We start from the raw sequence: 11,461 nt of genomic DNA on the forward strand, positions 1-11,461 counted from the left end.
ATGTTCGTACATAAGGCTAGCCTGACCGACCTGTCCCCCTATAGTAATGCATGAAGTACCCTTTTGTATGTAGAGTGGCAGATCAATCTCTCAATAACTATAAATAATCGTTATACAGGAAAGGAGTTGCCTAGGCTAGCTGTGCCCAGGGTAAAGTAGGGTAGTCTTACCACACACTGTATACTTCTGTATGTAGAGTAGGGGGTCAGCATCATCTGCGTAAAGTAGGGGGTCAGTAATAAGAGAAATAGTATACCGTACTGCGTTTACTTTTCTAAGATCGCTAGGGTGGGGCCAGGTAGAAAAGGCAGAGTTGTCATATCTACGGGTATGTAAGTCCCATTAAATGCTTCCCGCAGATATAATCCTTCTTAGGAGGATTCGCTTTAGACCTTGGGAGTCGAGGGAAAGGGTTTGCTTCTTCCCTGTTAACTTTTTTTTTTTCCATTCCCGATTCTACTTAGCTATTCCTTCTTTCTCTTTCTATAATTATAGATGCGCTGAGTGGCCTGTTGGCTCCGGTGTTTGGACTTGAAACATAAATTCATAAGTCAATCAATCTATTATCAAAATCATCCAAGTCAGTCACAGGATTCACTTTCTCTTCTTTTTTGAAACACGCTTTTCCACTATATTTCCCGCCTCTCTTGCTTCTTAAGTCTACGAATAGTCATTTCTAACACTTTTGTTGCTTCAGATGTTCTTTGGATAGCCTTCAAAACATCAGTTACAGGACCTTCAAGATGTTTTTATAAAATGAAGTATTTCAGGAAATTATAGACTATTTTCTTGGCCTCAGGTGATGGGTGAAGATGTTTACGGGAGTCATTTGGGCTGGGCTCTCCATACTTTTCACAGTGGGTGATCGAGTGCGAGTAGGTATCCTTTAATGATATTGACCATGACCTTTTAAATCCTTTTAAAACCCATAGGTCCCCTGAACTCAGATGTGGCATCGCCGGGGAAAAAATATGCCATATCTTCATTTTCATTAGTGAAACTGAGGTTTTCACGAAGAATATACGAAATAAGATATATTCAAAATATCTGATCCAAGCAAAGAACCACATTTTAAGAAATAAAAACTATTTCAATAGACTCCAAGAAGCTAATATGATTACCATAACGTGAAAATTGGCAACGTATGATTTCTGTACAGGCCACACCCTGGCGATCTTAGAAAAGTAAACGCACTATAGTCGTGAACATTTCATCCCTATGTATTTTTATGAAATCTGCACCAAAATATTTGCTTTTTGTAAATTTCTCTAGTGAAATTTTGTGATCAGCACTCTCCCCAAACCCAAAAAACCTGACTCCCAAACAAGGTCCCCATTAACGTTCAATGCAGCCTTTTGCATATTCATTTATTGTGTCTTCAAAGATTAAAAAGGAAAAAAAATGGTGGGGGGGGGGGGGGGGGGTTTGGACGAGATGAAGGGTGAAAAACTAGAGTAAACTTTTAGCAAAACTTTTGAGATTTAACAAGTTTCTGGTAAGAATGACAAAAATTTGAGGATACCAGAATCAACCAGACAAGAGCATTTTTATGCAGTATGGTGCATTCTGACTATATTCACAAAATGGTGCATTCAGACTAAGTGGTTGGTGCATTTAAACCAGGCTGTTGGTGTAGTTGGTCTGGGGCATTTTATTTAGTTTCCTTTCCATTGGATCGCTCCAATTGTGTTGGATTTTGAAAATTGACCCTAACCCCTAAAACATGAAAAATGAACGTGCCATGCTGTGCAAAACAATGAAAGCAAGGATTGTTACCCCAAGGGTGAAAACCTTTGCCTTAAATGAAGTGGATTTTGGCACCTGCTTTGCAAAGGGTGAAGGAAGTCGAGAAATGTTGCTATACCTACACGTTTATTGTAGATGCTGTGGAACAGTTGGAAGCACGGCCTCCACCTATAAAAAATGTGTTGAAATCATCAGGTCAGTAACCCTAAGCTTTCCTAGAATGCCACTCCTGACCTAACCTTACCTACCCAACACCTTTTACGGTGCTGTGCCCTGACCTGGCTTTGGGGGGGGGATCTGGGCCCCCTCAAGTACATAACACTAAACATCAAAGACAATAAGCAAACTTAGTAACTGCTAGGGTAAACAACCGCAGACGATCCATCGTCATTGCGCTGGCCAGGCCTTATTCACTCGATATTTAATTGGTGCAACAAGAATACAATTACAACTTTAAGCATACCATTCAAAAGATTGAAGTTTCGTCAACATAATGTGATATATGAAAGCCCCATACGAACTAAAATAAGCATGTGAGCTCTTTGTAAAATATGTTTTCAAGGCAGTTTTGAAATCCAATACGGCGGCTATCGTCAGCCTGGCCGGTCTAACCACGGACAATCCACCACCTTTCCCAGCCTTCCCAGCACGCATTTGAACAAAGTTAGCGTATATATGTAACGTTTATTGATCTTACACAAGATTGCAGTAGTAATCAGCACAATAAAACAACATTTTGTTGCCAATATTAGTGAAAGTATGAAACTTTTTATTCCCGGGGTCATGGCTTGAACTGAACTCCTTTTTACCTTGTAATCGGTGGTTTTATCCTTACTGCCATCACAACTGAAACTCCATAGTGCGTATTTGATTGTAATTATACATGTTTTGGTCTTAATTCACTCCACATTGCACTTGAACCATATTGCTGTTCCTGATTCCTAAGTACTCACTCTGCAAACACAGTTATGAGCAGCAGCTGACAACACTGATTATGAGATGCAAAGCTTTATTCCCTTAATTGTTTACCTTACTCATTATTTAGTTTAACTTTACTTCAAAATGTTTATATAATTCATGTCTATTATCCCTTTTTTGCAACCAAATTAACCCCAAAAAATTACAAAAAATTACAAATATATCGCATGTATACTTACGAGCATATGACGCGAGGAAAAATGACTCATCGTTGCCAATCTAGTGGAGCATCACACATATGCCGATGCATTTACAAACTGTTTCCATGAATTCTAGTTGTCATAGTAAAGCAGTAATGATAAAATTGCTGTAATATGTATACAGTGGTCCCCCCGTATTCGCGGGGGATGCGTACCAGACCCCCCCGTGAATAGTAAGAACCCGCGAATGTTTGGAACCCCTATAAAAACGCTAAAAACAGCCTATTTTGTTAGTTAAAACTCAAGAAAAAGCACTAAAAATATTCATACTTGGTTTTTTAATAGTTTTATCACCAAAAGTGCATTTTATGATGAAATTGATAAAAAAAAAAAAAAAAAAAAAAAAACAAGAATTTGTGGATATTTCTCATAGAAAAATACAGTAAATGCGCGAATTTTCTGTGAATAATGCGGGGAAACATTCCCGAGAGAAATCCGTGAATGTGTGAGTCCGCGAATCCGGAGAACGCGAATATGGGGGGCCCACTGTATATACTACAAATAGATCCGTTAATTTCACTTATTTCCCCGGTTTTGTGTAAGTCTTATACCCAGCTTGGAGGGCAAACACACACCAATTGACAACACTGATAAACAATTGAAGAGCGCAAAACACCAAAAAGAATGCCGCAGTCCCCTTGAATAAGTACGAATAAGTGCTGGTAAGAGGTCAGGGTTACGATTGTTGTGATGAAAGTGCCCCAGCGTCTATGGGTACATGTGGTGTGCGGATTTAGCACAGGAAATGGGAAGTTTGTTGACACAGCGACTCCGCAAACATCGAGATGGCATCAATCTCCTAAACTTTCTTAATCGTAAGTAAAAATTTCGAAAGCATTTTGGGGTTGTGGGCACTGAGTTGGCCACCCTTTTCATTACCCTCTGTTTAAATCTTAAAATATGGCCTAAGGGTAAAACACATGGACTGGCCAACTCACCGACTATCACAGCTGGCCACCTTCTGAAAAAGTACTTTTAACGCGTCCTGACACCGGAGATGGTCATCAGTCCCAAGTTGTTGTTGGTGAGAGACGGAGCTAAAGACCTCTACTCTCCTTTCAAGTAAGTATTTTCTCCAAAGTTAGAAATTAAGGCCATATTTTAAGCTTTAAACAGAGGGTAATGAAAAGGGTGGCCAATGCAGGCCCACAACACCAAAACGCTTTCGAAATTTTTACTTACGGTTAAAAAAGTTTAGAAGATTGACGCCATCTTGATGTTTGCGGAGTTGCTTCTGTCAACAAACTTCCCATTTCCTGTGATAAATCCGCACACCACTTGTACCCATAGACACTGGGGCACTTTCATCACAACAATCATAAAACGGTCCCTTGCCACAACGTTTTTAAGGAAACTACGGTTTTGGTAGAAGAAGACGAACGGTGCACTAGATAATTATTTAAATAAATCGTAAAACATCAATATTTTACATATTTATGATGATTATTTTGAAAATATTCGTTATTGAAAAAGTAACTCGATTCCTGACTCAAATTTAAGTAATTATTTTTCGGAATTAGAACATTTTTTTAAGTCCTGTATTATGACGTCACGACATCTTGACTTTCGTACCAATTGTAAATGAATTGCTATACTCAACTTTCTTGCAGAACAGTTTACCAGTTATTCATGCAGATTGTTATCAGCTATTCATGTAATTGTTATAATCGTAATGCACATATATATCTTTATTATTTACTTTTTGGATATATGAAGATGTTTTACTGCCGGATTACAGCCGTAGTGTGACGCAATCGCTTTCACTCCCTGGGCCTCTTGTCTGTTTTCGCACCATAAGAAATTAATGGGGCCAAATTTGCAATGACCAGAAAGTCGTTAAAAGAGGAAAGTTAGCATTGAGGAGCATATGTTTTGATTGAGAAAAATACAAATTTATACAATAGCTAGCTTGTAAAAAATACTTGATTGCAAAAAACTTGATTGACAACTAAGCAGCATATCTACTATGGGTTTCAGAGACAGTGCAAGCACGTTTTTTGGCAATATTTCTGTAACGAACACTCCTATCAGAACGAGATTTTGCTATAGTGTATGACACCCAGTGCCGTAATTTATAAGGGTATCGTGAATCACTAATCGTATAGAATAACACTTGTCCTTGTACCAAGAGACAAAAACTCCATTATCCAGAAATGGATATGAACACAGCAGTAAAAAGCTCCACCTACCCTCTCCCCCCACCTCCACCACCACCCCTGTCCTTCTTCCTTCCTTCACCTTCCCTTCTCTCTCTCTGAAAGTTGTTACAGTTTAATAGTTTACATTGGTGGATATATCTAATGATTCACTCGAATTATAATTTAACATTTCATTGTGCATTTTATTTCACATGGAATTCACTGTTGCCAATTGGTATGTGTTCACCCTCCAAACTGGGTATAAGACTTACACAAAACGTGGAAATGGGTGAAATTAGCCTATGTATTGTAAGAATATATACATAAATATTAAAGCAATTTGATCAATATTGCATTACTATGACAACTAGAATTCATGGAAAGTTTATAATAATGCATCGGCGTATGTGTGAAGCTCCACTAATGTGGCAATGATGATTTTGCCATTCTTAGCATGCAAACATTAAAGGTTACATTTATTTCTGGCATACATGCAAACATTAAAGGTTACATTTATTTCTGGCATACAGTTATAAAAAAAAATCAAAATACTAATATAGACTTAAATCAATGAAAAGTGCTAGAAAAAAAAAAAACTATAATCCACTAATTTGTCATCTGCTCCGAGATGGTTTTCGGCAGCCAGATGTGCAACAAGGTTAGAAACATTGGATTGTATCTAGTTTAGAAATATCTGAATTTTTCAGGGTAATTTGGTTGCAAAAAAGGGATAATAGACATGAATTATATAAACATTTTGAAGTAACAAAGTAAAGTTAAACTAAATAATGAGTAAAGTAAACAATTAAGGGAATAAAGCTTTGCACCTCATAAACAGTGTCGTCGTCTGCTGCTCGTAACTGTGCTTTAGGAGTGAGCGCTTAGAAACCAGGAACAGCGTGGTTCAAGTGCAATTTGGAGTGGATTAAGACCAATAATGTGTATAATTACAATCAAGTAAGCACTGTGGAGTTTCAGTTGTGATGGCAGTAAGGATAAAACCACCGATTACAAGGTAAAAATGAATTAAGTTCAAACCATGACCCCAGGAATAACAAGTTTCACACTTTCACTAATATAGGGTAGAACATCACAGCAGGCCAAGCAGGCCACCTACAATCAATGCAAGCCACCCTCCGAAAAAGTACATTATAACGCGTCCTGACACCCGAGATGGGCATCAGTCGCGACTTGTTGTTGGTGAGAAACGGAGCTAAAGACCTCTACTCTCCTTTCGAAGTAAGTATTTTCTCCAAAGTTAGAAATTAAGGCCAAATTTTAAGATTTAAACAGAGGGTACTGAAAATGGCGCCCACGGCAGTGGAAATCTCACCAAAATGCTTTAGAAATTTTTACTTACAACTAAAAATGTTTCGAAGATTGACGCCATCTCGATGTTTACGGAGTCGCTTGTGTCAACAAACTTTCCATTTCCTGTGATAAATCCGCACACCACTTGTACCCACAGACGCTGGAGCACTTTTATCACAACAATCGAAACACGATTTCTCACCAACAACAAGCCAGGCGTAACAGCTGTTTGGGTAGAAGATGACGAGAAGCGTGCTCTTGGCTAATTTTTAAATAAGTAGTAAAACATCATATTTTACATATTTATGATGATTAATTTGAAAATATTCGTTATTGAAAAAGTAACTCGACTCTGACTCAAATTTAAGTAATTATTTTTCTGAATTAGAACGTTCTTTCAAGTTCTGTATTATGACGTCACGACATCTTGACTTTCGTACCTATTGTAAATAATTGCTATAATCAACTGTCATTGCAGAACAGTTTACCAGTTATTCATGCAGATTGTTATCAGCTATACATGTAATTGTTATAATCGTAATGCGCATATATATCTTTATTATTTACTTTTTGGATATATAAAGATGTTTTACTGCTGGATTATCGCCGTAGTGTGACCGCAATCGTTTTCGGTCATGGGCCTCTGTCTGTTTTCGCACCATAAGAAATTATGGGCCGAATTTGCAATGACCAGAAAGTCGTTAAAAGAGGGGAAAGTTAGCATTGAGGGGCATATGTTTTGACTGAGAAAAATACAAATTTATTCAATAGCTAGCTTGTAAAAAATACTTGGTTATAAAAACTTGATTGACAACTAAGCAGCATGTCTACTATGGGTTTCAGAGACAGTGCAAGCACGGTTTTTGGGCAATACCTATTTCTGTAACGAACACTCTTAACAGAACGAGATTTTGCTATAGTGCATTACACCCAGTGCCTTAATTTATAAGGGTATCGTGAATACACTAATCGTAAAGAATAACGACACTTGTCCTTGTACCAAGAGACAAAAAACTCCATTATGCAGAAATGGATACGAACACGCGTATAAAGCTCCACCTACCTCTCCCCAACCACCCCCCCCCCCCCTCCACCGCCATCCCTTTTCTTCTTCGTTCCTCCGCCTTTTCTTTCTCTCTCTCTCTCTCTCTCTCTCTTCTCTCTCTCTCTCTCTCTCTCTCTCTCTCTCTGTTGCCAATTGGTATGTGTTGACCCTCCAAACTGGGTATAAGACTACACACAAAACGTTGAAATTGGTGAAATATTAGGCTATGTATTGGAAGTATATATACATAAATATTAAAGCAATTTTATCATTATTGCATTACTATGACAACTAGAATTCATGGAAACAGTTTATAAACCTGTTAAGCGTCACCCACGTAATAATACGTTACCGCGATCTACTCGGTAGCGCCTTCAACGGGAATATTACGTTTTCAAGACTTTAACTGTGCTTGTCATGCCGTCAGCCCTGGTAATAATACGTTTACTCGTATAGAAACGTGTAGGAATCATCAATTTGGTAACACTCTCAGCACATGGAAACTTATTCCAGCCTGGCAACTCTTTCCCTGGTGGTCTCTTATGCTAGAAAACTGCCTGTCCCTGTTGGTTTTTGCTTTCAATACGCTTCGGGGTTTAACGTATCGAGACAAATTGGATTTCGCGTCTTTCACAATGAATGTCCCAAAGAGGAGGCATATTCTTCAGGTGAGATCAATCAAATACTAGATGAGGAGTGTGATATTGATAACCTATTTTGATGATGAGAGCTCTAGTTCTGAATCCTCCAGTGATGATACAAAATTTTCTTCCAATTGCGGGAGTGAAGATGACTTTTCTTTGCCGAGTGACTGGACTCCGAGAGAGTAGAGAGAGAGGAGAGAGGAGAGCCGAGAGAGAGAAGAGAGAGAGAGAGAGAGAGAAGAGAGAGAGAGAGAGAGAGAGAGAGAGAGAGAGAGAAAGGAGAGAGAGAGAATTTCCTACAGTTAATTACAGTATGAATAACAAGCATAAAAATCAATATTAACTTTGAAAAACTCTATCATCAGTGCTATGATCGCTGATTACAAAAAAAGCGTGACGGTACGTTAGCAGCGAGCTCATCAGGGGCGGACGCTTAACAGGATAATAATGGAAGCGGCGTATGTGTGAAGCCTCCACTAATGTGGCAACGATGATTTTGCCATTCTTAGCATGCAAACATTAAAGGTTACATTTATTTCTGGCATACGATTATTAAAGAAATTCAAAATACTAATAAAGGACTGAAATCAATGAAAAGTGCTAGCAAAAAAAAAAAAAAAACGTATTCGTTCCTCTATGGTTTTCGGCAGCCAGATGTACGAAAACGTTAGAAACATTTGATTTTATCTACTTAGAAATATCTGTAATTTTTTGGGGTAATTTGGTTGCAAAAAAAGGGATAATATACATGAATTAAATCAAAATTTTTAAATAACAAAGTAAATTTAAACTAAATAACGAGTAAAGTAAACAGTTTAGGGAATAAAACTTTGCAGTTTCGTCGTCTGTCGTCGTCTGCTGTTCGAAATTGTGTTTATGGCGCGCGCGCTTAGAAACCAGGAACAGCAACGGGTTTTAAAGTGCAATGTGGAGTGAACTGAGACCAAAATGTGTATAACAATCAAATAAGCACTGTGGAGTTTCAGTTGTGATGGCCAGTAAGGATAAAAACCACCGCCGATTACAGGTAAGAATGAATTCAGTTCCAAACCATAACCCCGGGAATAACACGTTTCAATATTTCTTTCACTAATATAGGCAACAAAATGTTGTTTTATTGTGCTGATTACAACTGCAATCTTGAGTAAGATCAATAAACGTTACATACATACGCTAACATTGTTCAAATGAGTGCTGGGAAGGCTGGGGAAAGATGGTGGCCGTCACTGATGAGAACCGTCCATGCAAAACGTAGCCGCCATATTGGATTTCAACACTGCCTTGAAAACATAATTTACGAAGAGCTCACATGCTTATTTTAGTTCGTATGGGGCTTTCATATATCACAATATGTTGACGAAACTTCAGTCTTTTAAATGGTATGCTTAGAGTTGCAATTGTATTCATGTTTCACCAATTAAATATCGAGTGAATAAGACCCGCCTACCGTGATGAGGGTTGGCCTGTCGTGATGTTTCCCCCTAGGCAACAAAATGTTGTTTTATTGTGCTGATTACAACTGCAATCTTGAGTAAGATCAATAAACGTTACATAATATAGGGTAAAAAACCGCATGGTACAGGGGTGGACCATGTACGATCAATGTGTACAACCCCAAGAAATGTACATTATAACGCGTCCTGACACCGGAGTAGAGGTCTTTAGCTCCGTTTCTCACCAACAAGAAGTCGCGTCTGATGCCCATCTCCGATGTCAGGACGCGTTATAATGTACTTTTCTTGGGGTTGTACACATTGATCGTACATGGTCCACCCCTGTACCACGCGGTTTTTTACCCTATACGCTAACATTGTTCAAATGAGTGCTGGGAAGGCTGTGAAAGATGGTGGATTGTCCGTGATTAGACTGGCCAGCCTGATGATAGCTGCCATATCGGATTTCAAAACTGCCTTGAAAACATATTTTACGAAGAGCGTCACATGCTTATTTTAGTTCGTATGGGGCTTTCATATATCACATTATGTTAACGATACTTCAATCTTTTGAATGGTATGCTTAAAGTTGTAATTGTATTCTTGTTTCACCAATTAAATATCAAGTGAATAAGAGCCGCCCAGCGTGATGAGGGTTGATCGTCCGTGATTTTTTACCCTACAGGTCTTGAGCTCCTTCTCTCACCACCAACAAATCATGGTTGATGACCATCTCCGGTGTCAGGATATGTTAAATGACTTTTTCGGAGGGTGGCGTAGCCGTGGTAGTCGGTGAGTTTTTTTATCCTACACGTTCATTGTACTATTAGGTAGATGCTGTGGAACGGTCGGAAGCACGGCCTCCACCTACAAAAAATGTGTTGATATCATTAACTTTCCTGACCTTACCTACCCAACACCTTTTACGGTGCCGTGCCCTGACCTGACCTTGTGGGGGGGGGGGGGGGGGGGGGGGGGGATCTGGGCCTCCTCAAATACCATGTTCGTTGTCTTGTCGTCGTGCAAACTACCCTTAAAAGAGTCTAGCTTATTCATAGTACCTCTTGATAGCCCACTTCAAAACACATGAACTCACAATTAAGGAACTTCGAGAGCACGTGATTATAGTCGTCTCAGTTCTTGAAAGCTTTGCAATCGTCACCTGCCGTGGAATCTCGCACTTCCAGACTGAGGAAGATCATTCCATTCCTGTCTGGTCTGGTCCTGGACCCTTTGTTTACAACTTAACAGTTTGAACTGACCACGTGAGTGTAGTAGTAGTAGTAAACGTGGCTTGCCTTTGAAACGCCTCGGTCCTTGCTTGTTTTTATTCCTCATTTCTTTGTTTTAAGGTTTTTCTCCCTGTAATGCCATCATTATTTTATCAATTCTTAACTATTTTCAACTTCCGCCCCCCTCAGTAGATCTGCAAATAAAAGCAAAAAGTTTATTCTTCTTCGTATAAATGTCTTGGAATGCTTCCCTTGAACATAACTACAGGTTTATCAGGATTTCGAGATTTTGCAAATATATGAAAATGTGTTAAAAATATCCCAAAATAAAAATAAAAAATGTGCCAAATCAAAATTTTGGATGCCAATCAAGTTTGAAAAGGGCCACAAACACAAACACACACACATAGCTATATATATATGAAGAAGCCAGGTACTATGTCGTACCTCTAAGTAAATGGGGATACAATCCACAATCCACACACACACACACACCACACACGCACACATATATATATATATATATATATATATATATATATATATATATATATGTATGTATTGTATATATATGTATATATATATGTATATATATATATGTATATATATATATATATATATATATATATATATATATATATATATATATATATATATATATATATATATATATATATATAATATATATATGTAAGTGTTTACATAATAAAAATATGGAATGTTAGTCATATATA

General features: G+C 38.2%; 1 protein-coding gene across 1 annotated transcript in view; it reads right to left on the reverse strand.

Annotated features, from left to right (window-relative positions):
- LOC135209463 (uncharacterized) overlaps nt 1–10,738 on the reverse strand; it is a 31,665-nt gene extending 20,927 nt beyond the window's left edge. The window contains exon 1 of the mRNA XM_064242125.1: nt 10,592–10,738. The gene's annotated coding sequence lies outside the window, so the exon portion shown is untranslated. The remainder of the gene's footprint in view (nt 1–10,591) is intronic.
- Nucleotides 10,739–11,461: the final 723 nt, after the last annotated feature.

The sequence above is a fragment of the Macrobrachium nipponense genome, chromosome 38 (assembly GCF_015104395.2).
Source record: "Macrobrachium nipponense isolate FS-2020 chromosome 38, ASM1510439v2, whole genome shotgun sequence".
In the NCBI taxonomy this organism is placed as follows: Eukaryota; Metazoa; Arthropoda; class Malacostraca; order Decapoda; family Palaemonidae; genus Macrobrachium; species Macrobrachium nipponense.